Below are 27,303 nucleotides of genomic sequence, written 5' to 3'. Positions count from 1 at the left end.
TGGCAGTCCTTTGGTCCAGGGGCAGGAGTCCCGAGTGTCTCGATTTCTCATACATAGCCTTTAAGTATGGGGCCAACCTATCTGGCTTGAGTTTGTAAAGTTCGATCGGCAACCCATTAGGGCATGAGGCTTTACCCGGTGTGAGGGACCTTATCGCTGCTGCTATTTCATCATTGGATATGTTACTCTCCATGAAGTCATGATCAACCACCGACAGTCTGGGCAAAACTATATCAGTGAGCCTCTCGCGGGAATCCTCCTTGGAATAGGGGGCAGCCGAGGTGTAGACTGCCCTAAAGTGGGCCGCGAACTGGTCCACAACACCTTGCGGATCTGTAATGGACTCACCCTCACGCCCGTGGAGCTCAGGTACCAATCTACTAGTCCAGTCTCTTTTATCCAGCCAGGCCAGTAGTTTCCCAGCTTTGTCACCTACCTCATACAACCGCCCCTGCGCCGCTCTCCTCAAGGCCTTAGCCTGGTCAGTCGCCAGCGCCCTATAGTCCTGCTGTTTGAGTTTGAGAAGGTGGAGCTTGTCAGGTGTGACATCCGAGTCTAATTCCATCCGAGTCTAATTCTGTTTCTAACCGCCTTACTTCCTCCTCCAGGGCCTCCAGCTCCCTCCGGCACTCTTTCTTCTTCCCCGAGGTCAAGAAGAGGGCCTGGCCCCGGATTACCGTCTTAAAGGCCTCCCAAAGCGTCTGCGGGATTCCACCTAACCCTCGTTCTCATTGAAGTAGTTATCCATGGCAACGAGGAGTTCACGACGGATGTGAGGATCCCGAAGGTGCCACGGGTTAATGGGGGCCACTCGCCCCGCATGTTTGTAATTAAGAGCCACATGAAGCCAGACCGGTGAGTGATCAGAGATGCCTCTAGCAAGATGTTTTACTTCCCGGACATGAGTAATTTGAGATGCTGGGACCAAGAAATAATCAATCCTAGATAGGCTCCCATGAGCCCCGGAATGAAAAGTGTATTGGAGAGTGTCAGGGTGAAAGGCCGTCCATCAGCCCCATGGATTCGAGGAAATCAGGTAGCCAACAAGATGAGCGAGCGAGGTCGCGCGGAGGATGACTATCTAAATCGCCGGAGACCACAGAATTCAAATCCCCACCCAACACGAACAGGCCCTCAGGGATATTTAACATCAGTGTACCCAGGTCCCCAAACGTGACAACTTGGGGGCACGTAAATCGAAAGGAAGGTAATAGGGTGTCCCTCCCAGGTGCCCGAGACCCCAACGTATCTCCCTCTGTCGTCCGTCCAGGTTTCCTGCACTACCAGGGGAAAGGATTTCTTCATCAGTATGCCAACTCCTCGGGAACCCGGGGTGAAACCTGCATGGGCCAACAGTACGTAACCCCCTCTGTACAATGCCCTACATGCATTACCAACTAGATGAGTTTCCTGAAGTAGGATAACGTCAGGGGTATGGCGCTTTATATATTGGAGGACCACGCTACGTTTGATTTTGTCCCCCAGTCCATTGAACTCCTAACTTAACAATTTAACCCCACTGTCCCAACCTGATGCCATTGCTAATTATACAATTTGAGATTACAGTACGTGTTTCTACTCCCCCAATCAATGTTGCAATAGTAGTAGCTGATGTGGTAAACTCTTCAAAAACATAACAAAACACCCTCACCCAACTGTCCCCCACCCCGCTGCCCTGCACCTCTAGGCTTAAAACTGCCCATGGAAAACTTGCAGAGTGCCTGTCGCCTTAGAAAAGGATTCAAGAAAGAAAGGAGAAGAAAAAGGGGGGGGGGGGTTGAAGCGCAGCCTTCCCCGGCCCCAAAAAAAGGATAAATGTAAACCCACCCAAATGCAGACACCTCAGGTCCAATTGAGTCCACGAACCCCAATGCTACGAAACTAGAGACCCCCCACCCAGGCCACCCCCCCCCCACAGCCCTGGCTACTTAGTCTAGACTCAGCCACTGCACGGGTCACCACCTCAGGCCGGTTGAAGGTTCTCATTTTCACCACTGCTATGGTCGGCCGGGCTCCTCGCTCCACGGCTCTCAATCCAGTCTGCCGCGGCTTTGGGGTGCTCAAAGAACCACACTCTCCCCTCCGCCTCGATCCGAAGACGTGCCGGAAACAGCATAGAGTATTTCAATCCCCGCTTTCTGAGGTCAAGCTTGACCAATAGAAACGACCGTCTCTGCCGTTGCACCCTCTGCGTGAAATCCGGATAGAAGGAAATGTACGAGTTTTCGTACTGCAGGGGCACACCCGCCTCTGGAGTTTGGAAGGATAATGTCTCTGTCACAGAAGTTCAGGACCCGCACCAACATGGGCCTCGGGGGAGCGCCCGGTTTGGGACGGCCGCCCGGGGCCCTGTGGGCGCGTTCGATAACAAAGAACTTACTGAGGCCCTTGGGTTGCAGATGTTTCAGAATGAGGTCCTCGACAAAGAGGTCTGGGTTTTGTCCCTCAGATTTCTCCGGAACCCCTAAGATGCGCAGGTGATTGCGACGCAAGCGGCCTTCGTTGTCGTCCAGCTTGAGGTCAGTGAGTTTGCGGAAGTCCTGAAGGTCGCGAATCTCCCTCTGAAGCTGCGCAACATCGCCAACAAGACAGGCAGTGGTAAGTTCAACTTGCTTGACCTTCTCGTTCAGTTTGCCCATATCAGCCCTGATGAGGTTGACATCGATTGCCACTGTATCCAGGGAGGCCTTAACACCGTTGATGGCATCCATTACGTCTTTTAGCGAGATTTCTTGCCCCTCCTCAACCAAATCCCCCAAGCCCGAGTCTCCGGGCATCCGGGATGAATGCGTGTCTTTTGGGAGAGTGTAACAGTCCAATTTGTTGGATTGCATAGCCCTTGGTCCACGGGCCCCTGCGGCCTTGACACGATCCATCATGACCCCCTCCGTGCTCTACCAGTCTGGCCACAGGCACCCCAGCAAAGCGGCCACACTGCCTCCAGTAACGAGCCAGCGGATGTTGAAGGTGCCAGAGCGCCCCTGGGCGCTGTCAATTGGTCCTCTGTAGGGCTATTCTCCTGAAGTAGAGCTGCCCCCGTGTCGGCCGTGAAGGTGGTGGCAGCTCAAGGGGTCTCACCAAACAATCAAAGGCTATGCGCCCTCTCTGTGGCTCCCAGAGGGCGCGGACCCCCCACACCCCGGTGCAGTGGGCCCACTGATCACACGGTGACAATTCAAGGGCTCTGCAGCCCCGTTTCCACACCCTCGAGGGTAGTCCCAGCGAGATCGTGTAGGTGCAGTCGAGGGTCCCCGGGAGGTTGCGTGTCTCACCTGCAGCCACTGATACAGTCTGCAGCTCTGGGGGGGTGCAGGGGGGAGCAAGGCACAACGGATGCTAGCAGCACCAAGGACCACCCCCGGGTCCAAGTCAGGAGGTAATTCGGAGCAGGCAAACGGCCTGCCTACACCGCACGAAGCAGTCCCGGGCCACCTCTGTCAGCCGCGGGGTCGAGGGGGCCCCGGTCCGTTGAAACGGGAGCGGTCTTCTCTTCCTAGCGGCGGCGCCCTCCAGACGCGGCGCCACCACGAGCACGGGCCACGTCTTCCGGAGCTCTGTCTCTGCCCCACGCAGCACTGTGGGTCCCGGCGCGAGCCCCGATGTTAGGTCCCACCTCCGCAGTGGCCGTATTTTCGGTCTCCGATGTCGGAGACGGACAGGAGTTAGCGGGTTCGTGTCCACTATGTGTCCTACACACAAAGCTGCTGTTGGGCAGGCCGGATCATGCACAGGATAGACGTTAAGACGGGGGCGGTCCCAGGGCTGCGCCTCACACGGCCATCTTGCCTCGCTGCCTGGCCACGCCCACCTTCTTATTAATTATTAAGGTGAAAAATACTTTTGATAAAAACGCTATTTTCACACTTATACAATACCTACTAGGTATGTTCTTTGGATTAATATCTGCAAAGATAGGACATCATTGAATAGTTAACATGTAAATGAATTCCAATATAAAAACACATCACCAACTCGTGGAAAAAAGTGATATATTTTTCACTTGTGCATGACTAATCTTTTTGACTAATAATGATGATTGTATCGTGCTGCGCTTAAAGACGAACAAGACAAAACAAAATAAGTAACATGAATCACAAACTCTCTGTTGTAGTTTCCTGAATGCTGTGCAGGAGACTGTGGTAGTGCTCCCACATCTCCATCGGTTGTACCACGCCCCGTCCCGCAGCGGGCGGGAAGAACCCAATGATGGAGCATGCCACCATGGGTCACTTTTGTGGGTGAGGGTTATTTTAAGAAAACTCGTTTTTCTTAAATCATTATCAAGGCCATCGATAGGACGGTTACTCCAATTACAAGTGGACTTCTTTTGGTTATTTACATAAGACAGGAGGCGGAGTCCACAGTGAACCTGACCTCTGCCTCCCCCCCCCCCCCACTTTTGTTTGTTCCGCAGTGCACAACAATGATCTGTTCCTCATTCAACTGATAAAGAACTCCATGCGAAGAGTTCTAATCCTGAGGACAAAGCAGGCCTTAAGAGCCATCCGATGCACGTACTTCATCTTAGAATACAGACTTTCTAATTGCTGAATAGATGGGCAATTGTTTGACAAGTGGAATCGGTCCAGCAAACAGCAAGCGCTTGTGAAAATCAGTTAATTGAAGACATCATCTTTCAAATTAACAATTCGGCCACACATTTAAAAAACAAAATGATGCTACATTTAGAAACGTAAAAGTACTCAGACGAAACAGTTTTACACAGACTCCATTTACATCATGGTGCAACAGAATGCACCCCACTTTCATGCGCTGTTAAAGTTTGAGATTGTTACACTGCAGTCCCTGTCGAGCGAATATTATGGCCTGCTTAAGTTGTTAGTCACACTTTTCTCAGATTCCTCGCACCTCACACCTAAACTATGTCGTGCAAATTAAACGGAAACCTAGTATATTTGAAATATCAAAGCAACTGTGTGATTACAGAGACCCAACCAAAGCCACCCATACAGGATAATTACAAACATAAGATGTGCTTGCGCAGCAGACAGCAAAGGCCGCTGTTCATGGTGTAACTGATGACGCACCTGTAAAAAGGTGACTGGTAACATATGCAGGGAGGAGATGTTTGCCTCTGTAGGTTGGAAACGCCCTTTCCAGCCACCTGTCTGTAAACATGGTGTACTGTGAAGAAATTCAGGCAGAAAAAAAGAATGCACGTGATGCAAGCATCTCTTCTTTCCTTGGCACGCGACTCGAGGTGGCCTCCCAAATCTAATTCTGCTCACACCCCTCATCATGAATGCTGTGTCATCTGCTCACCGGCCTGAAACAAGATTACCTCATAACGAGGCAACAATATGGAGAGTGGAGTAGCTGTTAAATCGACAAAGTACACCGAGTGAGCATTGTCAAGTGTCACAGGCTGTTCAATCTTTAATTAAAACGTTCCCTTATTGAGATACAACTTATTGCACTCTAAAGATGTTTTGATAAAGCCTCAGAACTTGATGCAGGCAACCTATAGCCAAAATACTCTCAATGTAACTGGTGCAAGTTATACAAGGTTTCATGTGTTCTCTAGAGCAGGGTTCAGTGGTCTAGGGAGGGTGCATTGGACACAGCGCAAAGAAGGAACATGTCCCTGCCACTCGGTTGGCAGCAAAGGACAGACACAGCACCTGTCGCTCTAATTATAGCTACACCCCTGGTGAAATTGTCAAATCATGCCTTTACAGTCATCCAGTGGGCACATTCAACCACAACGTCTTATATTAAATTACACAGCACTTCATACCAGTCCTCTGTAAAACTCGTGTTAATACCGCCCCTCAAATTCCTCATACTGTGGGGTCAGGTAATTATGAAGTTGGACCCTTGGAGTGAGGAAGAACTGCTGTAGTTGGTCCTTGCTCACTCATTTCAACAGATTTTTCCAATTTTTTTGTAACAATGTTCCCTTGACACATTTGTTCACTGGAGACATGTATTGGGGAAAACTCCAGAGAGTCATGATTCTCCCAAAAAACTCCTAATCCTCATTTGGCCACTAAATAGGGAGAGTAGCATTTCCTGATTTACACAAAACTCTTACCAACGTCCTGCCTAATACATGAAAAGTAAACACCGCCACACAAATGTAGGCGTGAACTGACCCTGAACTCGCTGTAAAGCACAATCTTGATACATAAATGCTGGCTGCTAAATATACAGACTTTTAACACCCTCGCCCATACTGATATCCATATGTAGCTATATTTTTTGTTCAGAAATTTCTGGAATATACAGTAATTTTTAACAAGCTTAACACTGTTGGAGGAAACAAATAGCAGTTGGGCAGAAGGCCATTCCATTAGTCCATGCAAGGCTTTACTGTCCAAACATGTGATTTGTGTTGCTGAACAGTAAGTTTGCAAATCTAGGAACTCCGACCATTCACTCTTTTAAATGCCTACAAAAGTGCTAGTACAACCCTTCATCGTTTGTAGCACCATATATATTTACTAAACGTGTCTTCCAGCCCCTGCAATACTAGTGAGATCATCTGAAATAAAGAAACTTGGCCAGTACATTACATTTTAAGGATGCAAATTCTGCCTGTCGTCATCAATGGTAGAAAATCATATCTCCACATTTCCATTAATCTGTTCTTACCTGAGCTATAACACTCTCGTAGTTAAACACTGCAGATGATCTTGGTTTTTTTTTTCGCGAGCAGCGCTCTAGCGCTCGCACGTTGCACACGTCCACGTTGCCGTACTTAATGGGCAAGGATCGGAGGCGCAGTGGGCGCGCCGCCTGCGTGCCAAAGGCGCGCACAAGGCAAGCCCGTCTGCGCCCGTCAGCGTCCCGAAAGCGCCATGCGCCAGGTATGCTGTCAGGTATGCTGTCAGGTATGCTGTCAGTAGTCCTGGGTTGCCGGGTGGCATCATTGGTTACACTCGGGGGGAATTGCTATCCTTGAGACCCACTAGCTGCTCTGCTCCGCCCAGCTGGGATGTCGGCTGCGGGCGGCGCCCTATATGCCCTGAATGCAATTTTTATCTTGACGCTGGTACGGAGGGATCAGAGGTCGGGTCCGCCTCCTCACAGAAAACTAAAGAGTGCACCCTTATCAAAGCCGGCCTGATCAATAGTAGGTCGCTGGTACGTCACTATCAGGACATCTTTAATCTGGTCTTGGACCACCAGGTGGATCTTCTTTTTATCACCGAGACCTGGTTGAATACTTTCTCTAATCCCATTATCCAAATGGCTGTCCCAGCAGGCTATCTAATCTCTCGGGCTGATCGTTCTACTGGCAGGGGGGGTGGCGTCGCCATTGTTTATAGAGATGTGTGGGAGGTTTCCCAAGAGTCTAGTATTACTCTGGCACACGGTGAATTTTTGGATTTCACTATTGTCTTTTCGGCCCACTTCACGATGGGTGGGACATTGATGTACAGACCACCCGGCCCTGCGGATCCTTTTCTCAATGGCTTGGAGGAAGTCATTGTTCCCCGAGCCCTGTGCTTTTCCCACTACCTTCTTTTGGGCGACCTTAATATTCACCTCGATCAGACTGATCTGGCTCATACCCAGTCTCTGCTGGATTCTTTAGATCTGGCCCAGCAATGGGTTAAGCACCCAACCCATAGTGGTGGCCATATTCTAGATGCCATCTGCTCCAACTTTCCCATCCACATGGAGAGTCCTCTTCCTGTTTCCTGGTCAGATCATTTTCTATCTTGCTTCACGTGGCCTTTGGGAGGTGAGGTGGGTGAGGGGCAGACTAATGCGCGGCCTGCCACTGCTAAAATCAATCCGGATGCCTTCTCCTCTCTCCTTGAGACTTCAAAATCTGTCCTCCCGGCTGATCTGAGCGGGGCTCTGGCCTGCTTTACTGGCTGGATAGAACGGGCTGTGGATACCCTTTCCCCCCCCTCTTGTCGCCATCGCGTGAGGGCTATCCCCTCTAAACCTTGGTTCTCGACTGCTCAAACAACAATGTAAAAAGCTGGAATGCAGTTGGCATGCTGATTTTTGCGCTTCGGCAAAAAAGGTCCTCAGAGAAGCTCAGAAGGTGTACTACCAGGCCATTAGAAAGGCCAAAAGTCTCTATTATGCCGACCGTATTGAGTCGGCCCATAATAACTCAAGCAAAATCTTCTCTATCGTTCAGAGCTTTATGGCCCCTAAGGCTATGATGTCTAAACTTCCGACTTCTGCCATTTGGTGTGAAACACTTTCTAACTTCTTTATTGATAAAATACGGACCATACAGGGGTCATTCATTGGCCAGAACCAGGATGTGGACGTGGCCCCTAGCGCTGGCCCTACGCTTTCTGCCTTTGCCCCTGTTGACCCGTCGGAAACCCTGAGAATTTTGAAATCTATGAAATTGGGGTCGCCGGCGGATCCTTGTACAGCCAGACTCCTGGCCTCTACTGCGGAGGTAGTTAGTAATGAGGTTAACGTGCTTATCAACCTCTCCCTTCAAGAGGCAGTTGTTCCCTCAGAGTGGAAAGAAGCCCAAATCCTCCCATTGCTGAAAAAACCCTCATTGGACCCGGGAGCTCCAGGGAACTATCGTCCTATCTCTTTACTTCCCTGCCTCGCAAAAATCTGTGAAAAAGCTGTCAATAAACAGCTTACTGATTTTGTTGAGGGCTTCAGTCTCTTGCATCCTGCCCAGTCGGGCTTCAGAGCTGCCTACAGTACCGAATCTGCCTTGTTAGAGGTCTCGGAAGCAATTCGCGAGTGTTTAGACTCGGGAGGGAGGGCAGCCCTCATAATGCTGGACCTGTCGGCAGCATTTGACACCGTCCCTCATGCTCTGCTCTTGACTCGGCTTGCAAATATTGGTGTCACCGGAAGAGCCCTGAAGTGGCTGGAGTCCTTAGATGGACGGTCTCAACAGGTCTGGATGCCGCCGTTCTCATCTCTTCCGCAGCCAGTCACCACGGGTGTTCCACAGGGATCCTCTCTGAGTCCCCTGTTGTTTAATATATATGTCACCCCCTGGTCCTTTTGGCAGAGGCGCGGGGCGCAAAGGTTGTGGCATATGCCGACGACACCCAGCTTTTGTTCACCTGGAGCAAATCGGATTTTTCCACCACAAAGGTGCAGGATTGCCTGATAGCTGTTTTTCATTGGCTTATGGCGGCTCAACTTAAATGCAATGAGGAAAAGACTGAGATCCTTCTTTATGGTAACTTTCCCCCTTGTTTCCGGGAATCCCTCTGGCCCCCTGATTTTCCCCTACCCCTGTGCTTAGGACTCCCAGCAAAAAATCTAGGGGTCTGGTTCGATGAGCAGCTGTCCTTTTCAACCCAGATTAAAAGACTGACGGGGAGCTGCTTTGGGATACTTAAGTCCCCTAAGAAGTTTCTCCCTCTGCTGCCAAGACCAGCGAAGGAATCAGTGGTTCGGGCGCTGATCCTCTCCCGGGTGGATTATGCCAATGGGCTGTATTTGGGCCTTCCTGAATATATTTTTAAAAAACTGCAGGTAGTCCAGAATGCGGCAGCCCGTTTGGTTCTGAACATCCCACTGAGGTCAAGCATGGCCCATCATCTACGCTCGCTTCATTGGCTCCCGGTAAGGAAGCGCGTGGAGTTTAAGGCTTTGGTGATAGCCCACCGCGCCTTATATGATTGAGGTCCGCCATATCTCAGAAAACGTTTTGCTTTTTATGTGCCAACTAGGCTTCTAAGATCATCTTCTCTGCTGCTTGCAAGAATTCCTCGGGTGCGCCTTCAGAGAATGGGGGGCAGATCCTTCGCTGTTAAGGCAGCGTTGGCTTGGAATTCACTCCCCGTCTCTCTACGGGCTATTAAAGAGATTAACCAGTTTAAAAAGCAGCTTAAAACCTTCCTATTTTAATTCTTCTCCTTTTCTGGATCCACACAGGCTCGCGCCGGGACACTCCTAGGAGTAGCTGTGCGCGCTACAAAAATCCATTAACATAACATAACATAATGAAAGGTTTATAGGAATTATAATACCAAAGTCCTTCACCTCTTCGTGGTACGATGTCTCTGCAATAGATTAGCTGGGACAACGTGGATTTGATTCAAATTTAGCCTGATTGATCCTGCTCCCAAAAATGAACATTAATTCATGCAAATGTGCTAATAGCACTGGGGTGGTAGATAAAGACTGTGTATGTACAGTAATACATGACCTGCATCCAAAGATATTTTGCGAGCAGCAGTAGTGTCACCAAGATGAATTTCCGTAATTTCACCCAATCATCTTATCATCACAGCTAGATGTTTAATTACCAAGGTCTATAGCAGTGAAGATGAAGGGCATTTCCAAAAGCATTTTGAGAGGAGCATCTTCATGAGGACGGCCACGGAAAGTTAAACAGTACAACGCACACTAACTGTTGGATTGCCCCAATAGTAACAAAACTACCTGTAGTAGAATCACAATGTTGCACCTATTCCAATGAGACACTTTGTACGGAGTGTTAGTAACATGTTGCTTAATGGGAGCACTCACATCGACAATTCATTTAATATTATAAGAAACGTGTTGCCTTATTGTAAATCCCACCTGCCAATATGAACTAATCTGGACAACACGTGGTCTAACCACAGTTCCACGTGTTTGGCAAACAGCATCTAGACTGATAATGCAAATCAGCTAACTTGTGGAATACCTGGCCATAAGGCAGGGCCTGTGCCCAGCTCTGATATGAATATCTCAGGTTCAGCACAATGCAAGGTTACCCTCAATAAAATGGCCTCAACCATCGGTCAAAGAACCGCAGAGACGCCAGCTCAACCTCACAAATAAGACACCTGTACCTGGAGAGCACAGGGGTCTGGTAGAGGAGGAGCCGCTGAATCCTGTATCTGGAATAGCTGAATACAAACTTTCATTTCATGAATTACATTAGGCTTGATTCAACAAATATAGTAAACACCCTGACAAGTGAGCAAAAGACGATAACTGTGAGATTTACTACTCAAAATCAGAAAAACAAGACTACCAGAAACACTGTAAGACAGTGGTGTAATACAAAGTGATGGTCCCCTACAGAATGTGAACAGAAGTGCCTTCATCCCTCACACCTCCCAGATATGTATTGGCCATGGTCTGAATGGGGGCCTCCTGGAAGGTTGGGCTCCCCCCTGCGCTGCAGGGGCTGGAGTTACATCCCCGCTGTAAGGAAGAGGGCCGACCTCATAACTTTCAACTTGAAGGGACTAGAAAATGTGCATGCATAATATGAGAACGTTTTGGAAATTTCACAAATATCATGTGTTGGCCTCTTTGCCCTCTGCGGAAATACACTTTCTTACCCTCACAGTACCAGAAAACTAGTATTGTTTCATTCAATTTACCATTATTTCCATGCCATTTCTGCCTGCATCCATCAGCCGTAACTTTAGTAGGGCAGGTTAGTGTGGACTTGAAACGGCACAGCAAATGTTTGTGAGAACCCACAAACTTACTAGTGTGAGGGTGTTCACCACATTAGAAGGACTGCATTTCTCAACCCACCCCCAGAGGCTCCACTACAGAGACAACTAACCCGTCTCACTATTGAAGCCAAAGAAATCTGCAAACTTTGCGTCTGACACATCTTCGCGGGTGCAATTACCTAGATTCTTGCTTCTGTTCAAGTGGCTGGGATTTATTTTTTGTCATTTGTAACCTCACGTTTTGCATGAATAAATTGGTATGTCAGGGCCATAACTTTAACTGAAGTATGTGAAAGAATACCGATAAATAAACCAAGGACTCATTTGCTTTTCAGACTGACATATTTAGGAGGTACGGAAACTGTACATGAATTAACCTTCTAAATAAAAAGCAATGTAACAGAGCAAGCATATTTCAAAGTCCAATTAATACAATTAACTAAAACAGGGTTTAGGTGAATTTTAAATAGGGATGAGCAAAATGTGCGTAATTTGTTTTCCTGTAAATATGCGTAAATTTAGGGGAATTGGTGCTCCCTCCCGAGTATTCAAGAGGAGACCGTGAGTTTACAACAGAATAACGGACATGGTGAGATACCCGGTAGAAGGTTGAGTTGGCACCTACAAACTACACTTAGAGCCTCCTGGCCAATCATATTGATCTCAAAAATCAAAGGGAGGGAGAAAGAAGAGGCTTAGATCCACTCAGCTTCCTTATCTCAATATATCAAAAAATCAATGGGAGAGTGGATCACTGGTCCTGGGAGAACCAGGGTATTGCACGGTCAGTACTGAGTACCGTTTAAAAAACCCTCATTCACGTTTAGTAAAGGATCGAATTCAGCGGTATATCTTGATTCTCCGCTAGTTTGTCATTAACGTGATCGCATAATCATTGGGTTAGTCCAATGCTTCCTCCACCCGGAGGTATTTGCCACTGGTGGTCCCAGTAGTGATCGTAAATAGAAAAATGGGTGAGGTGACTTGTGATGAAAAAAAGTGTTTTTATTTAAAAATCTCGTAAAGCCAGTAGATTTCTTTATTGGTACTGGATTCGGGATAGTTTATAAAAAGTTCTTGTAGGTGTGCACTTGTTAGACTTGTTATGGTCTAGTGCACTTTTGAATTTAGTGTCCAAATAGAGGTCGGCATGTTTCAGCCCTCATCAGCCCCGAGGGGTCAAGCGGGCTTTCTTCAGGACCTAGTGCAGAGTTAGGTAACCTAATATTCAAGGTACCCTTGTGTAAGTGCAGGAAGATAATTATTCCTCTCATTGGTCGCACCTTCAGCTTAAAAACTGTTGTTTCAGTGTTTGTGGGGGGGGGGAAGAAAAGGGGAAAACAACAACACAGAAATCATTATGAATCGGTTGAGTTGGTAGTGTATATGCAATTATAAAATGACAATGCTTTTCAAGAGTGGATCTCACTATGATTGGAGAAACGCTCAATATGGCAAAATTTGTCCCTCCTTTCTGTAAGAAAAAGGCCATTCTACAATCCATTTTGTCATACTCACACTCACATTAATGACAGGTCTGCATACATATTGCCATAAAAACAAGGCGCGTGGTTAGCACACCGTGGTGAAAGGTTTTCTATTCCAGATCATGTACAGTTCCCGATAAACATCGGAAGTATGCAGCGTCAAGGTAGGTGCAGGGTCATATGATCGCAGGTTTCAAAGGTATTTGGTAAAAATACATTTATTTACAGTCATTCAAGTACTGGTACATAAAACCATGAGTTGTCTTATAGTGCGTGTCTACACTGATCAATGGTTCGTGGGCGCGGGTAATCTTGAATAGATACAGCAGATGGGTTGCATGATAAGTGATGTTCTTTCTGCAACGTCACTAATGGTTGCGAGCGGCTTGCTTCTACAAGGGGAGTACTATGTTGGGTTCGCTAGCGAATAGAAGTAAAACTCAAGGTAGAGCGCTTAATATATTATATTTCTTGAGTGGGTGACATGAGGACCATTATCCAGTAAGCGCGGTAATCATTTGGTTAAAAAAGAATTACTTACTAAGTGATATGGAAATTTATTACGCGCTATTAGAGAGAGTTAGAAAAAGTTACCTGGTCTCCTTATTTACAGGTCACCATGAGTACTCTAGGGGGGTCACTTCACGCTCTGGTAGTGGTCAAAAAGAAAAGTAGAGTTCAAAGAGATTATTGTTATCTAAAAGATACGTTACGGTTTTCTCGTGGTCCGCTCTTCCTTCTGTTACCTATTCGACCCACGCCGAATAGGTAACAGAAGGAAGAGCGGACCACGAGAAAACCGTAACGTATCTTTTAGATAACAATAATCTCTTTGAACTCTACTTTTCTTTTCTTTTTAGTGAGATCCACTCTTGAAAAGCATTGTCATTTTATAATTGCATATACACTACCAACTCAACCGATTCATAATGATTTCTGTGTTGTTGTTTTCCCCTTTTCTTCCCCCCCCCACCAAACACTGAAACAACAGTTTTTAAGCTGAAGGTGCGACCAATGAGAGGAATAATTATCTTCCTGCACTTACACAAGGGTACCTTGAATATTAGGTTACCTAACTCTGCACTAGGTCCTGAAGAAAGCCCGCTTGACCCCTCGGGGCTGATGAGGGCTGAAACATGTCGACCTCTATTTGGACACTAAATTCAAAAGTGCACTAGACCATAACAAGTCTAACGAGTGCACACCTACAAGAACTTTTTATAAACTATCCCGAATCCAGTACCAATAAAGAAATCTACTGGCTTTTTTACGAGATTTTTAAATAAAAACACTTTTTTTCATCACAAGTCACTTCACCCTTTTTTCTATTTACGATCACTACTGGGTCCACCTCCGGGTGGAGGAAGCATTGGACTAACCCAATGATTATGCGATCACGTTAATGACAAACTAGCGGAGAATCAAGATATACCGCTGAATTCGATCCTTTACTAAACGTGAATGAGGGTTTTTTAAACGGTACTCAGTACTGACCGTGCAATACCCTGGTTCTCCCAGGACCAGTGATCCACTCTCCCATTGATTTTTTGATCAATCATATTGATCTACACAAGCGCATGATGGTCAAGAAATAGAGGCCTAAGTATCACTTTTTATTTTTATTTTATTTTCAACACCTGATACCGCAGAGTGACTGTTTGTTGATCCTGATGAATGCCCTGAACGTTAAAGTCATCATGGCAGAAACATGTTGATCATTGAAGAGGGTATATATCTATAACCCCACACTCACTTGCATTTTAATTACTACCACTTAGGAAGGAGGAATAAAGTTGTTACCCCTAAGTAGGTAGTTTTTAATACACTAGTTTCACTTATTTTTTAGCACTCTGCCCCTCCTTACCATTTCGAGTTGGTAGAACCAACACGTGCTCTGCACTCCTGCTCCTTCCCTCTTGGGTTAAGTCGCAGCCCACACGGGGTACCTTGAGGTCCCCGTGTGTTGGAGAAACCCAATGATGAAGCATGTCACCCTCGGGTGAGTGAGGGTTTTCGTCCACAACATTGTTGTGCCTATTTGCTTCTAGCTTTCCCGTTCACAAGATCAGACATCTTTCCATCGTGCTACCCTATATTTTGTGTGAGATTTATAAATTTAGGGGAAACCATACACAATTACGTGTAGCTGCGTGTAAATGCAAATCTATCATCATTCTAGTGAGATCATTCTAGTGCTATATTTTTACGTAAAATGTGTACTGATGTCAATTTTTGATGCAAAGACGTATTTCACCAAAAGTGTGAAAAACACAACTGCCGTACACAACATCTGCTCGCATTTAGGTTGTTTGCATTGTTCCAGCAACCTCATGCTTTTACATTGCACGAATACACGTGTAATTACGTGACCTAGTGTAATTGCGTAATTTGAGGAATTTCACCCAACGAGTGTAATATAAAATTGATGAAATTATCCGAATTATGCTGATGTAATTTTAATAAAGTCTAATTTTAAACTTTGCGTGCACAGCTAGTGAAAATAGTAGCACTTCAGTTACAAGTAGTAGACGGAATTCATCTGATTTCCTCTAACTATACAAGCACCAGCAGCCCTCTGTCATTTGCAACTGCAGAAAATTCCTGAATAGGATTTGGGGGCTTGGGCCAAACGTATTTTGGGGCCCCAGTTCAGAACAATTTTTTATTTATGATCCAATTTCAGCTCTTTCATGCCCTATTCAGGCAAGTCACTGACAGTGCACACGCGCACACTTCCAAATTCATAAGGTGTTTACATCTAATATTCAGGGATAGTGATGTGTGTTTTCAATTTTGTAACACTGCAGCAGCTCACTAATATTATGGCTAATAATCTTTGACACTCTCCCATTTCTCATATGTCAGGTCCTATTTGAACTAAAAGAAAACTTTTATGGCTGTTGTATGAAACATAAACACATTTCTCTACACAATGTCTGCAATACTCTCACACATCACCCACATTAAAAACAAATAAAAGGAAAACGGTATTTAAAACAATCTATTAAAAAATGATTCAAGGTCATGGGGGCAAGAGACTCTGCAGGACAAAGCTGGCACTTTCAGGGAGCCCCCTGAAAGGCTGGGGCCATGGACTAGAGCCCACTTTGCCCATGCATTAAAAAGTCTCTGGAGGGAGTCCCAGAGAAGTTGATGAAAGTGTAAGTGGGTAAGATGGGAAACTTGTTGAGGTGGTTTGGGTGGCTGCTCGGAATCTTTGTCCAGCAGCCTGAAGTTTAACTAGAGAGTGAATGGCAGCCAAGTGACGCCCATCTCGCCTTTGCGCTGAGTGGCAATATTTCTAAACAAACACACAGCAAACAGTGCATCGGCTGAAAGAAAAAAAAAAGCATGCATAGTTGCAACAATTGGTGAAGCGTTGCACCTTTGCGCACTCCATTCTAAAGCTAGTAAATGAACGGTGGATGCAGTGCAATACTGTATAGAGATTCGAACATGACAGTAGACAGTGGAGTGCATTGAATACAGTAATGAAACGCACTATTCAAAGACGTCCCGACTCAAGACAAACATGTAACTATCCTGATCTTTGCGGCTAATCAAATGACCTGAGGGAGAGTTAAATCAGCCAGAAAGGGTGGAGAATGGTGGGGCAAGGAGAAGTGACTCATATGAAGCAATGCATGTTATTGGCTGTGATTACTTAATGTTGGATGAGATGCTGACGCTTACCCCAGTCGACTTCCAGATTCCCATAGGGGTCTTCGGTTGAGCTGGCTCTGTCCTGAGAGTGGAAATCACTGCAAGCGTCAAGGCTTGTTGAAGTATGGGGACCTTTTCAGTGCACTTATTCCAGGCACAGCTTGTGCTCATCGCCCATTCCCTGGCATGCTGAGTGCATATAACAGACAAGCATACACTTCCCAGTCCAGTGTTTATTTTTCTGTTTCTTCAGTTAGTCAGTCAACTCTAAGCCTGATTACATTGTTCTATTACAGCCGAAAGACGCTCACGCCGAAAATATGTTAACTACCATGAGTCAGGACACAAATATCTAACAGAGCTCTTCCTCCAGTTGACATATGGGATTCTGGACATCTGTATCTTCTATCAGTGCAACAGGGCAGTCTCACAATTTCATGAGAGGATAACACGGGCAGGCCTCGTGAACCAAGACTCTTTACTCGTGTGAAGCTTGATGTGAAATGTGAGTGTTCAGCTGTGATGTGGGATGTGACTAGTGTGATGTGGATCAAAGCTGTGTGGGTAGGCGTGTGACTGTTGGATCCCACCACGCACACGTGTTGTTTTATTTTTTAGTTTATAGCATTATTCTCCTTGCATCAAGCAATGGCATTTTCAGAGTGCGAGGCTAGAATGCCCGATGGAATGCCAGTCGTGCCTGCATCTGACATAGCAGCAAGTTCGGCAGCATGACTAATTTGAGCCGGTGGTTTCCAGTGCTGGGCACCGGCACGTAACTGTCAATACCGACGCTTATGACAGTTTGTCACATGGTGGCGCTGTCGGTCTAAGTTACAGATGAGCACAACAACAGTTGTTGGTAATTTTAAAATGAGTAATGCCTGCTGCTCAAGTGATTCTTATATCTTTGGTGGCCTGGCATAGTCTGAATTGTCAGACTTGTAAGAGTGTGATGCTTAGTGGTTGTGTTGGTACTGTCATTGGCAGAGATGGCAGGGGCAATGGGTAGTGCAAGTTGCAGAGGGCTCCTGAGGAGGGCCCAGACCCTTACTTTTTTTTTTTACATACTAAGCACTGAGCATGACAATCTGCATTATCGGTAAGAGGCCATTTGGTGGTATCCCATTAATGAACAGCATCTAAGTCACAGGATGGGGGCCTTTGAGAATTTTTGTGAGGGGCAAACTGATGAGTACAGAGCCAAATGTGGCTCCAAAGCTGACTGAAAAAACAGAGGAAAGAAGTGGTAGAGAGAGTCGTGCCCCCAAGGCCATAATGAACTCACAGTTAAGCAGCAACATTTGTGGTTATTTATGCATTAAACATCTTGACCAGGCATGCTATACTTAGGGCCACAGGGGAGAGCCTGCAACACAAGGCTTGTAGGAAGAATTCACCAACAGCCTCTGATGGTCATCGATAGAGTGGAGAAAGTAACAATGATGACAACAGTGCTCCTGGAAGAAGACAACTGGTGTGAAAGGCCAAACCAGTGTAGGGATCCAGTACTGCCCCTTGTCAAATCCATGGGCCTCCTACTAAATCCATGGGCCTCCTACTAAATCCATGGGCCTTCTACTAAATCCATGGACCTCCTACTAAATCCATGGGCCTTCTACTAAATTCATGGGCCTTCTACTAAATCCATGTGCCTCCTACTAAATCCATGGGCCTCCTACTAAATACATGGGCCTCCTACTAAATCCAAGGGCCTTCTACTAAATCCATGGGCCTCCTACTAAATCCATGGGCCTTCTACTAAATCCATGGGCCTCCTACTAAATCCATGGGCCTTCTACTAAATCCATGGGCCTCCTACTAAATCCATGGGCCTTCTACTAAATCCATGGACCCTCTACTAAATCCATGGGCCTCCTACTAAATCCAAGGGCCTCATACTAAATCCATGGGCCTCCTACTAAATCCAAGGGCCTTCTACTAAATCCGTGGGCCTCCTACTAAATCCATGGGCCTCCTACTAAATCCATGGGCCTTCTACTAAATCCATGGGCCTCATACTTTCTATCCTCTGTCAAAGTTCTTGAAATCTGGTCAATTTGGGAACATGATCTAGAACACAGCTATAGACTCAACTCGCTATAGACTCGACTGTCTATAGCGCTAGGACGCCTCAGGGTAGCTATCGCGCTCTACAAATGATCTTTCCATTCCATTAAGCTGCCTTGAAAACACAAGCCCTACTGCTTAGCAGACATATCAGCATTGGCTTCTGATAGGAACTCAGAGCACGTTATGGACTCATATAACACAATGTCACCACGGTGTTACTTATTGAAGCCTTTAGGTACTTCACTTAGACTTTCCACATTCCATATGCAGTTCTTATTTTCCAAAAGGGATTGGGAAGTGTCAGCAGTCACAGAACTATAGGTGCGGATTATGTGATCATGAACAAGAGTCACTGGCACATATCAACTACTGTTGTGTAGGAATGCATATGGAAAGACACATTTTATTGAAAGAGATGTTTTTTTTATAAAATATTATTAGACATTGCAATGATGTTCTTAAGCCGTGTTTCAACAGTCAGCAAATCGCAGAATCATGTCAAGCCATTAGAGTTTTTTAATGCAGTTTCCACAAGAACTGCTTAGTATCAATGCGTTTCCCCATGCATATATTGCATCACATTGTTGTTGTTCTTGTTACAGTAAAATAATTTTATCTCGCATTCTAGATTTGTCACTGTTGAACTACAGAACTATAATATTGAATTTTAGAGATTTTTTAACTCGATAATTTATTTGTTAGTACTTTTACTACTTGAATGGGATAGGCATTATTTTATTGTTTCTTTTATGTAAGATTTTAATTAATCAAACATAATAACTCACATAGCAATCAGATTGGCCCAGGCTCTCTTAGCCAGAAGTAGATTAACCATCCCCTGTATTCACATATATTTTAGGATTTTCCAGTCAAATGATGCTAGAGCAATATCCTGTGATGCTATCACCTAGGCCCCGCTCCCAGGAGACAATCCATGATGAGCCTTTATGTACCCTAATCACAGATCTCAGGCAGTACATGTGTTACAAAATAACCCTATTTTGCTTCATGAGTAGAAAGCCTTTGTTCCTCGATTTACCTAAATAGAGAATAGAAATATATAGCACACTGTACAATTTTCATGGTCTCTAGGTGATGTTACCGTAGCATTTGATAATTATTGCCTAAGGCAACAGACTCGTTTTATCTAGTTATGACAGTTTGGATGAACCTTGCTTGCGACAAAGTCTGATGATGAAAAATAAGCCCAGTTGCCAAACATGAGTGTTGGTGCCAACCACCTATAACAACCGACACAAATTAGGCATGTCCTCTGTGACCTGAAAGCAGGGAATTAAGTGGGCTCAGTCTCTCTGGGACTTAGTTCCGGTAGTAATTAAAAACGGACTTTGAAACGGGCCCCTATACTGATATTCTTAACCATACAAGAAAAAAACACCTATTCTGCCTAAAAATAGCTTTAAAACTGTTACAGTAATCCATGTAAGCGATAGCTCCTGTTTACATTCCACTCAATCTTGCATTCCGTAAAAGTGTTTGCTTTTTTGAACATTGTTGTGTTTTGTGTATTTTTTTCGTGCAGCATAATAATCCTGTAGAGTGCTTAATGTGAACGGAGTCCTCTATAGGTGTATGTTAGAGTGTGTGTGGGTGTTTATACTGGGGCCCTATGGAGAGCCCTGAAGTTGAGGATGAAATCAGTGCAAGTTTCTCAAAGTATCTGTCAGTGGGTCATAAAGCGGTTCAGAATAAATGTTCATCCAATGCTCGGCCTCTCCGCAGAGTCTACTAAGCAATGGTGATGTGTAGCAATTGTGATTCTATGCGAAAGTGTGTGAAGGAGGTACACAGCTGTCGAAATAGAGCGAACAGCGAAAGTAAAAGAAAATGCAGCGCTTACAGGTGACTAGGAGCATTGTAGGTGTATGGGGCAGTGAAGTGAAAGAGATGCAATTGAGTACATGCAGGAGAGAGGGAAAAAGTATGCTAAAGAGGATAGAGAGGAAGTGTGGGATACGCAAATGGAGAATGTCAGAAGGATGTGGGGAGAAAAGGGGCATAGATGTCTAACAGAGACAGGGCCGGTTTTAGGGCAATGCGACTGGTGCGGTCGCACTGGGCGCTGACCTGTGGAGGGGGGCGCTGTGACCTCAGGGGGGCGCTGTGTTTAGCAATATCTTATGATGGGAGAGATATGGGGCACTTTTGCAGGTGGTAGGGAGAGAATCCGAAGAGGTGGTCATGGGATGTGGAGGCGCCAAAAGTGATTGTCGCACAGAGCGCCATCAGCGCTGAACAGAGAACCAACAGAGGAAAGTGGTGTGACTAGAAGAACGGGAGTGTTTGACAAACCAATATTTTCAACATTCAAAACTTTTTTCGATTCTAACTATTCACATCATAACTGTCAACTCCCAGGTGCCGCCTTGTGACACACAACATCAGCCGCCATCACACATCTCCCAGTGAGGAGCCGATATCACAGGGCGGCAGCGAAAAAGAGCTGAAAACCACTGTAAAAGGTGGTTTTCCAGATCGTTTTCCGAGGCTTTGAACTGCTGACCTCTATTAAGGAGTGTAAAAACACGCCAGGACATCAGCACCAGCCTCAGAAATCTTATTAGGTCTCGCCTGACCCAGCGCATGCGCTGGTCTGGAGAGACTTTTTGTGAGGGCTCAAAAAAGTGCTACTACTGTAGCCTAGAGCTACAGTGCATGTGCGCGGGCGCGCGTGCCTCACTTTTGCGGCCGCATGGCCGCTTTGATGTTTGATCGCGATCACTTTCGCGGCCGCTTTGATGTTCTCCCTGAGCCAGTTTTTTTTTTCCCGTTTATTACTTCCATGCAGTAATGGTGGCACCCGTGCGCCGCCATTACTACAGAGCAGTAATACACAGAAACAAGCATTGGCATAGTCAATAGGTCTCGCTTTTGGGACCTTATAAGTATTTAGTTATGCAACTGTTGCATGGCTAAACACTTATAAGGTCCCAAAAGCGAGACCTGTTGGCTATGCCAATGCTTGTTTTTATTGCGGAAGGTGGGGTTTGGGTTCGAAAGTGCCTGTAGGTACTTCTTAGCATGAGGTGCCACCCCCCTCAAGGCCCCGCGCCCTCCTCACAGTGAGTTTTCTCTTCAAATTGGCAGGTATGAAACATAATCGTTGTTACTCATTTACCTGATACTGTTAACAAGCACTGGCAAATACAATAGGTTTGGCTTGTTTTTAGATGTATGACCATTACTGTATGATATGCCTTTGATAAAAGCTCACAGAGAAGAACCATAATAATGGTCGAATAGAACTATTGGAAGCACATGGTTTTACTTTTCATGTTTATGTCACGCCCTTAATTATTTAGGCCACTACCCTTTAGAATGACTCAATTACACGTTGTTGTTTTTGCATTTGTCACCCCGAGTGGGGCGGGTATGCTCAGACGTGAGTCCCGTGCTCTCCATGCCACTGGAATCAAGCTATCCTGGCTGAAGAGGGGTGAAACCCCGAAACCGGTCCTAGGATGCTTGTTTCCAGTCCAGGGAGGACCTGGCTTGGCAGTTCGGGCTGGACTGTTCCCATGAGGCACAGGGTCAAGACTGATTTGCATATGGCTGGGTTCAAACTGGAATGGCATGGTGAGCAAAAAAACGATGGATTTAGGCCCAGATCTCTGCACTGGGGTGAATGTATGACATTGTTCTGCATTCTGTCCATCAATTGTTGTTTTTACATTTGTCACCCCGAGTGGGACGGGTATGCTCAGACGTGAGTCCCGTGCTCTCCATGCCACTGGAATCAAGCTATCCTGGCTGAAGAGGGGTGAACCCCCGAAACCGATCCTAGGGTGCTTGTTTCCAGTCCAGGGAGGACCTGGCTTGGCAGTTCGGGCTGGACTGTTCCCATGAGGCACAGGGTCAAGACTGATTTGCATATGGCAGGGTTCAAACTGGAATGGCATGGTGAGCAAAAAAACGATGGATTTAGGCCCAGATCTCTGTACTGGGGTGAATGTATGACATTGTTCTGCATTCTGTCCATCAATTATTGTTTTTGCATTTGTCACCCCGAGTGGGACGGGTATGCTCAGACGTGAGTCCCGTGCTCTCCATGCCACTGGAATCAAGCTATCCTGGCTGAAGAGGGGTGAAACCCCGAAACCGGTCCTAGGATGCTTGTTTCCAGTCCAGGGAGGACCTGGCTTGGCAGTTCGGGCTGGACTGTTCCCATGAGGCACAGGGTCAAGACTGATTTTTATATGGCTGGGTTCAAACTGGAATGGCATGGTGAGCAAAAAAACGATGGATTTAGGCCCAGATCTCTGTACTGGGGTGAATGTATGACATTGTTCTGCATTCTGTCCATCAATTGTTGTTTTTGCATTTGTCACCCCGAGTGGGACGGGTATGCTCAGACGTGAGTCCCGTGCTCTCCATGCCACTGGAATCAAGCTATCCTGGCTGAAGAGGGGTGAAACCCCAAAACCGGTCCTAGGATGTTTGTTTCCAGTCCAGGGAGGACCTGGCTTGGCAGTTGGGCTGGACTGTTTCCATGAGGCACAGGGTCAAGACTGATTTGCATATGGCTGGGTTCAAACTGGAATGGCATGGTGAGCAAAAAAACGATGGATTTAGGCCCAGATCTCTGTATTGGGGGTAATGTATGACATTGTTCTGCATTCTGTCCATCAATTGTTGTTTTTGCATTTGTCACCCCGAGTGGAACGGGTATGCTCAGACGTGAGTCCCATGCTCTCCATGCCACTGGAATCAAGCTATCCTGGCTGAAGAGGGGTGTAACCCCGAAACCGGTCCTAGGATGCTTGTTTCCAGTCCAAGGAGGACCTGGCTTGGCAGTTCGGGCTGGTCTGTTCCCATGAGGCAAAGGGTCAAGACTGATTTGCATATGGCTGGGTTCAAACTGGAATGGCATGGTGAGCAAAAACACGATGGATTTAGGCCCAGATTTCTGTACTGTGGTGAATGTATGACATTGTTCTGCATTCTGTCCATCAATTGTTGTTTTTGCATTTGTCACCCCGAGTGGGATGGGTATGCTCAGACCCGTGCTCTCCATGCCACTGGAATCAAGCTATCCTGGCTGAAGAGGGGTGAAACCCCGAAACCGGTCCTAGGATGCTTGTTTCCAGTCCAGGGAGGACCTGGCTTGGCAGTTCGGACTGGACTGTTCCCATGAGGCACACGGTCAAGACTGATTTGCATATGGCTGGGTTCAGACTGGAATGGGATGGTGAGCAAAAAAACGATGGATTTAGACCCAGATCTCTGTACTGGGGTGAATGTATGACATTGTTCTGCATTCTGTCCATCAACTGTTGTTTTTGCATCAATTACACGTTAAGGCACGCCCCTTTTAGAGACCCTCACTAATCCCACTTAAAGCTCTGCCTGAAAGGGTGGTTGTTCGTTAAATGGCGATAACTGATTACTGTTCATGTATGTTTTATGGAGCTACGCCTCCTAAAACAAAATCTATGCACAGACATGACAGGTAATTCCCCACAACACTTATATATTCATTTATTCACAATTAGGATTTTGGAAAGTGGGACGGGCCTCCTTTCACACACAGATCAACTTAACATTGAAAACAACAGTGCTTGAATAAGGAATGTGGGCATCTTTGAAGTAACGGTTGGATAATCACTCTAAAATGGGCCATGTTTGGCCACCTAAAATAATCTTCGATGGGAGGTGACAGCTGACAGCCTCATTCCCACACTCCACCCAGATGGACACAGTGGGGCATATTTATAATAACTGACGCATCCCTGCATATCAGCAGGGATGCGCCAGTTATTTTGCGCCCCAGCTCCACCATCATGGATGCGCCGCATCATGGGGCAAAAACGGCACAGATGCGTCACGCATCTGTGCCGTAAAAGTGGCGCATTGCTGGAGTTGCGTCGCAAGCGCGACGCAGCTCCAGCAATGCTCTGGGGGGCCCTATCTGCACAATGCTGCGTCAATCCTTACGCCTGCTTCAAGCAGGCGCAGGGTTTTGACGCAGCATGGGCTCAAAAGTGACTGAGTGAAATCTTGTATATTTCACTCAGCCACTTTTAGTAGGCGTTCCTGCGCCGGAACGCCCCCACCTGCCCTGGAACGCCTACATGTGCCGCAGGGCTTTACAACGTGACGCAGCTCCCAGATGCGTCACATTGTAAATACCCCGCACCATGGCGCAGGATTTGCGCCGCTGCTGCGTCACAAAAGTGACGCAACGGCGGCATAAATGAGGCGCAAGTCAAACATAAATCTGCCCCAGTGTATTTCTAGCCACCATACAGCCCCTTATCTTATGTGTTAAGTAAAACCACATGAAAGTTTGACAGCACACGGTACAGCTGGCTTTGAAACCGGTGTGCAAATACGGCACTTTTAAATTTTTCTGCCATGAGAAAAACGGCTGAACCTGCGGTTTTTTTCAGTCCAAGAGCAAAATAAATAAATAAACAAATAAACAACAAATGTTATTTCAAATGGATCGAAAAAAGTAACCGATCTCAAATACGTAGCCCGTTTTATCTGACAGACTAGCCCAGCCTTCATTGGTTTCCCTATTACTTATCCTACATACAACAGTAAAGAAGGGGAAGACAGACGCTCTGCTTTTAATGACGGTCAAGTGCTGTACTGATGGCCATCACATGACCCACTGATCGACGGGCAATTGTAAACAACAGAAGAGGAATCCGGGTGAACTGCTTGCAGCGGCTAAAACAACCCAAACAATGATAAAGTAATGAGGAATACGTGCTAGCAACAGGACAAAACCCCTACAAGCGTACAGAAGCGACACACAAACCCGAACACGGCTCACTCGGCAAAGCCACTACAAGATTACACCACTCAGCTGATAATGCCCCACGCAGCCCCCGCCCTTGTCAACTCTGATAATCCGCCGAGCGCAAAACCCGGTCTCTTAGTAGGTTTTTGGTTTCCGTGGCAAATGCAGTAATATGCTTTAAAATATACGAGAAAAGTCCGTGTTCTCAAAACCAGAAGAAATTTGGCTCCCTGCGGTATCTTAGCAGGAAATCAGCCCGTCAACTTGCTAAGCACTGACACAGCTCAACAACAGACAGCGTGAGTCAGGAACACAAACAGACTTGGGGACTCTGCGAGCAGCAACAGCAACAAGTCGCGAGAGCGAAACTGACAGAAAGTTTCCCAAACTGCTTACGAAGGGCGAATCTCAAACAAAATCTATTGGCAGTCAACCGTCCTCCTAATACAAGCCTTGGCAGAGGCGACGGCCCCTAAACATAAGTATCAATCCATGTTTGTTAGAAAGTGGGATACGGTACATTACCTCAGGATAGGCAGCCATTATACAGAGCTGGTCAACCAAGGAAGTCTAACTACAACTCCCATGATCCTGTCTGACTACAACTCCCAGATCCCGTACATTCCACCCCCGCACTTAACCCACGAGTGGTAGGGTTTAATCCTCCTGAGCTCCTCTCGGATCTAAAATAAAATTCAATATCGTAAACCCTCTGGAAGGAAGTATTTGTGGCGGTGTTTTATCTTTTGCACTACTGCAGTATACTACAGGAGAAGGGATCGAGCCGCAAGTTACTGACACATTCTAAACTAAAGAGGTGTTTTAGAATAGTGACTACAATGAAAATGCCTAAACTGTATTTGCAACAGGCTCGGCTCCAGGAATTTTTATTTGGGTGGGCCAAGCGTGCATTCGGGTGGGCCACTGCGGGCTCGATTTGCCGCATATACAAGGCCAGGTAAAACGCACTATTTTCCATATCTCTTTCTAAATGTTATCACTCTCAATAAAAGTGTTTTTTTCCATGTAATTGTGTGAAGAGGAGGTTTCTGAGGTGGGAATATCAGGCAAGTTACACTACTCGGGCTCCCTCTGTGAGAGCCTTCTGGGAGAAATCCCTTTTCATTACTACCTCCACCTGACCCCGACTCTGCAGTGCACTCCTTTCTGTAGGATCGTTGCTCACTCTCAGGGTCAAGCATACAAGAGGCATAAGCTAGTGGATGTAACTTCTTTTATTCAGTGCACACTATCGGGAGCGCCGGAGCGGAGCTCCGTAACGGTTGAAATCGGCGCGCTAATGCCGAAGCCTAGAACATGGCCGCTACCGGATGTCCGCTGACCAGACCGCTACACCACATCTCCCCCTTCATAAACACTAAAGCTTCTGCAACCCTCTGCACTCATACAATACCGCACCCTCTTCAGGAACAGTCTTACTTGTAGTCCATACTGAACTCCTCGAACCTCCTTGGCACCATTACTCTTCTCCCACATCGAGTCCTCGCACTGCGCCCCCCTGGGCTCGGGGTGCATTCAACCTTCTCCTGGTAGGACATCTCTCCGCTCCCACCGAGTCCTGATCCACTCCCACCTGTCGCCTCCTGTCCCTCCGGACTGTGTGGCTCAGGTTCTGGGCTATCTCCTCTCCTTAGTCTTCTTGTGTCCGACCAGGGGCTGCTTTCCCCTTCACTAGGTCTCCTCCTCGCTGCGTCTGAGTCCTCCTGGGCACTGGCTGCCCCTTTGACACCAGGCTCCGCTCCGGGATCCTTCTCCCCGGCCTGAATGCATCTCGCCATCCGGTCTTGGGACCATACCTTTCCGTCGCTGAGCAGGGCTGACCTTGAGTAGGGTTCCACCACCTGGAAGGGAGACGTGAACTTGCTGTCTCCTTTTTAGGTCTCGCCTGCGAATGCAGCGCGAAGCGCTGCTT

The 27,303-nt window shown here is 46.6% G+C and overlaps 1 protein-coding gene across 3 annotated transcripts in view; it reads right to left on the bottom strand.

The window, feature by feature from the left end:
- FYCO1 (FYVE and coiled-coil domain autophagy adaptor 1) overlaps positions 1 to 25,989 on the bottom strand; it is a 785,579-nt gene extending 759,590 nt beyond the window's left edge. For all 3 annotated transcript variants that reach the window (XM_085607344.1, XM_085607346.1, XM_085607347.1), the window contains exon 1: positions 25,896 to 25,989. The gene's annotated coding sequence lies outside the window, so the exon portion shown is untranslated. The remainder of the gene's footprint in view (positions 1 to 25,895) is intronic.
- Positions 25,990 to 27,303: the final 1,314 nt, after the last annotated feature.

Source organism: Triturus cristatus, chromosome 5_2 (genome assembly GCF_964204655.1).
Source record: "Triturus cristatus chromosome 5_2, aTriCri1.1, whole genome shotgun sequence".
Taxonomy (NCBI): domain Eukaryota; kingdom Metazoa; phylum Chordata; class Amphibia; order Caudata; family Salamandridae; genus Triturus; species Triturus cristatus.
The sequence above is the reverse complement of the archived record's forward strand: the minus strand, read 5'-3'. Positions and strand labels throughout refer to the sequence as shown.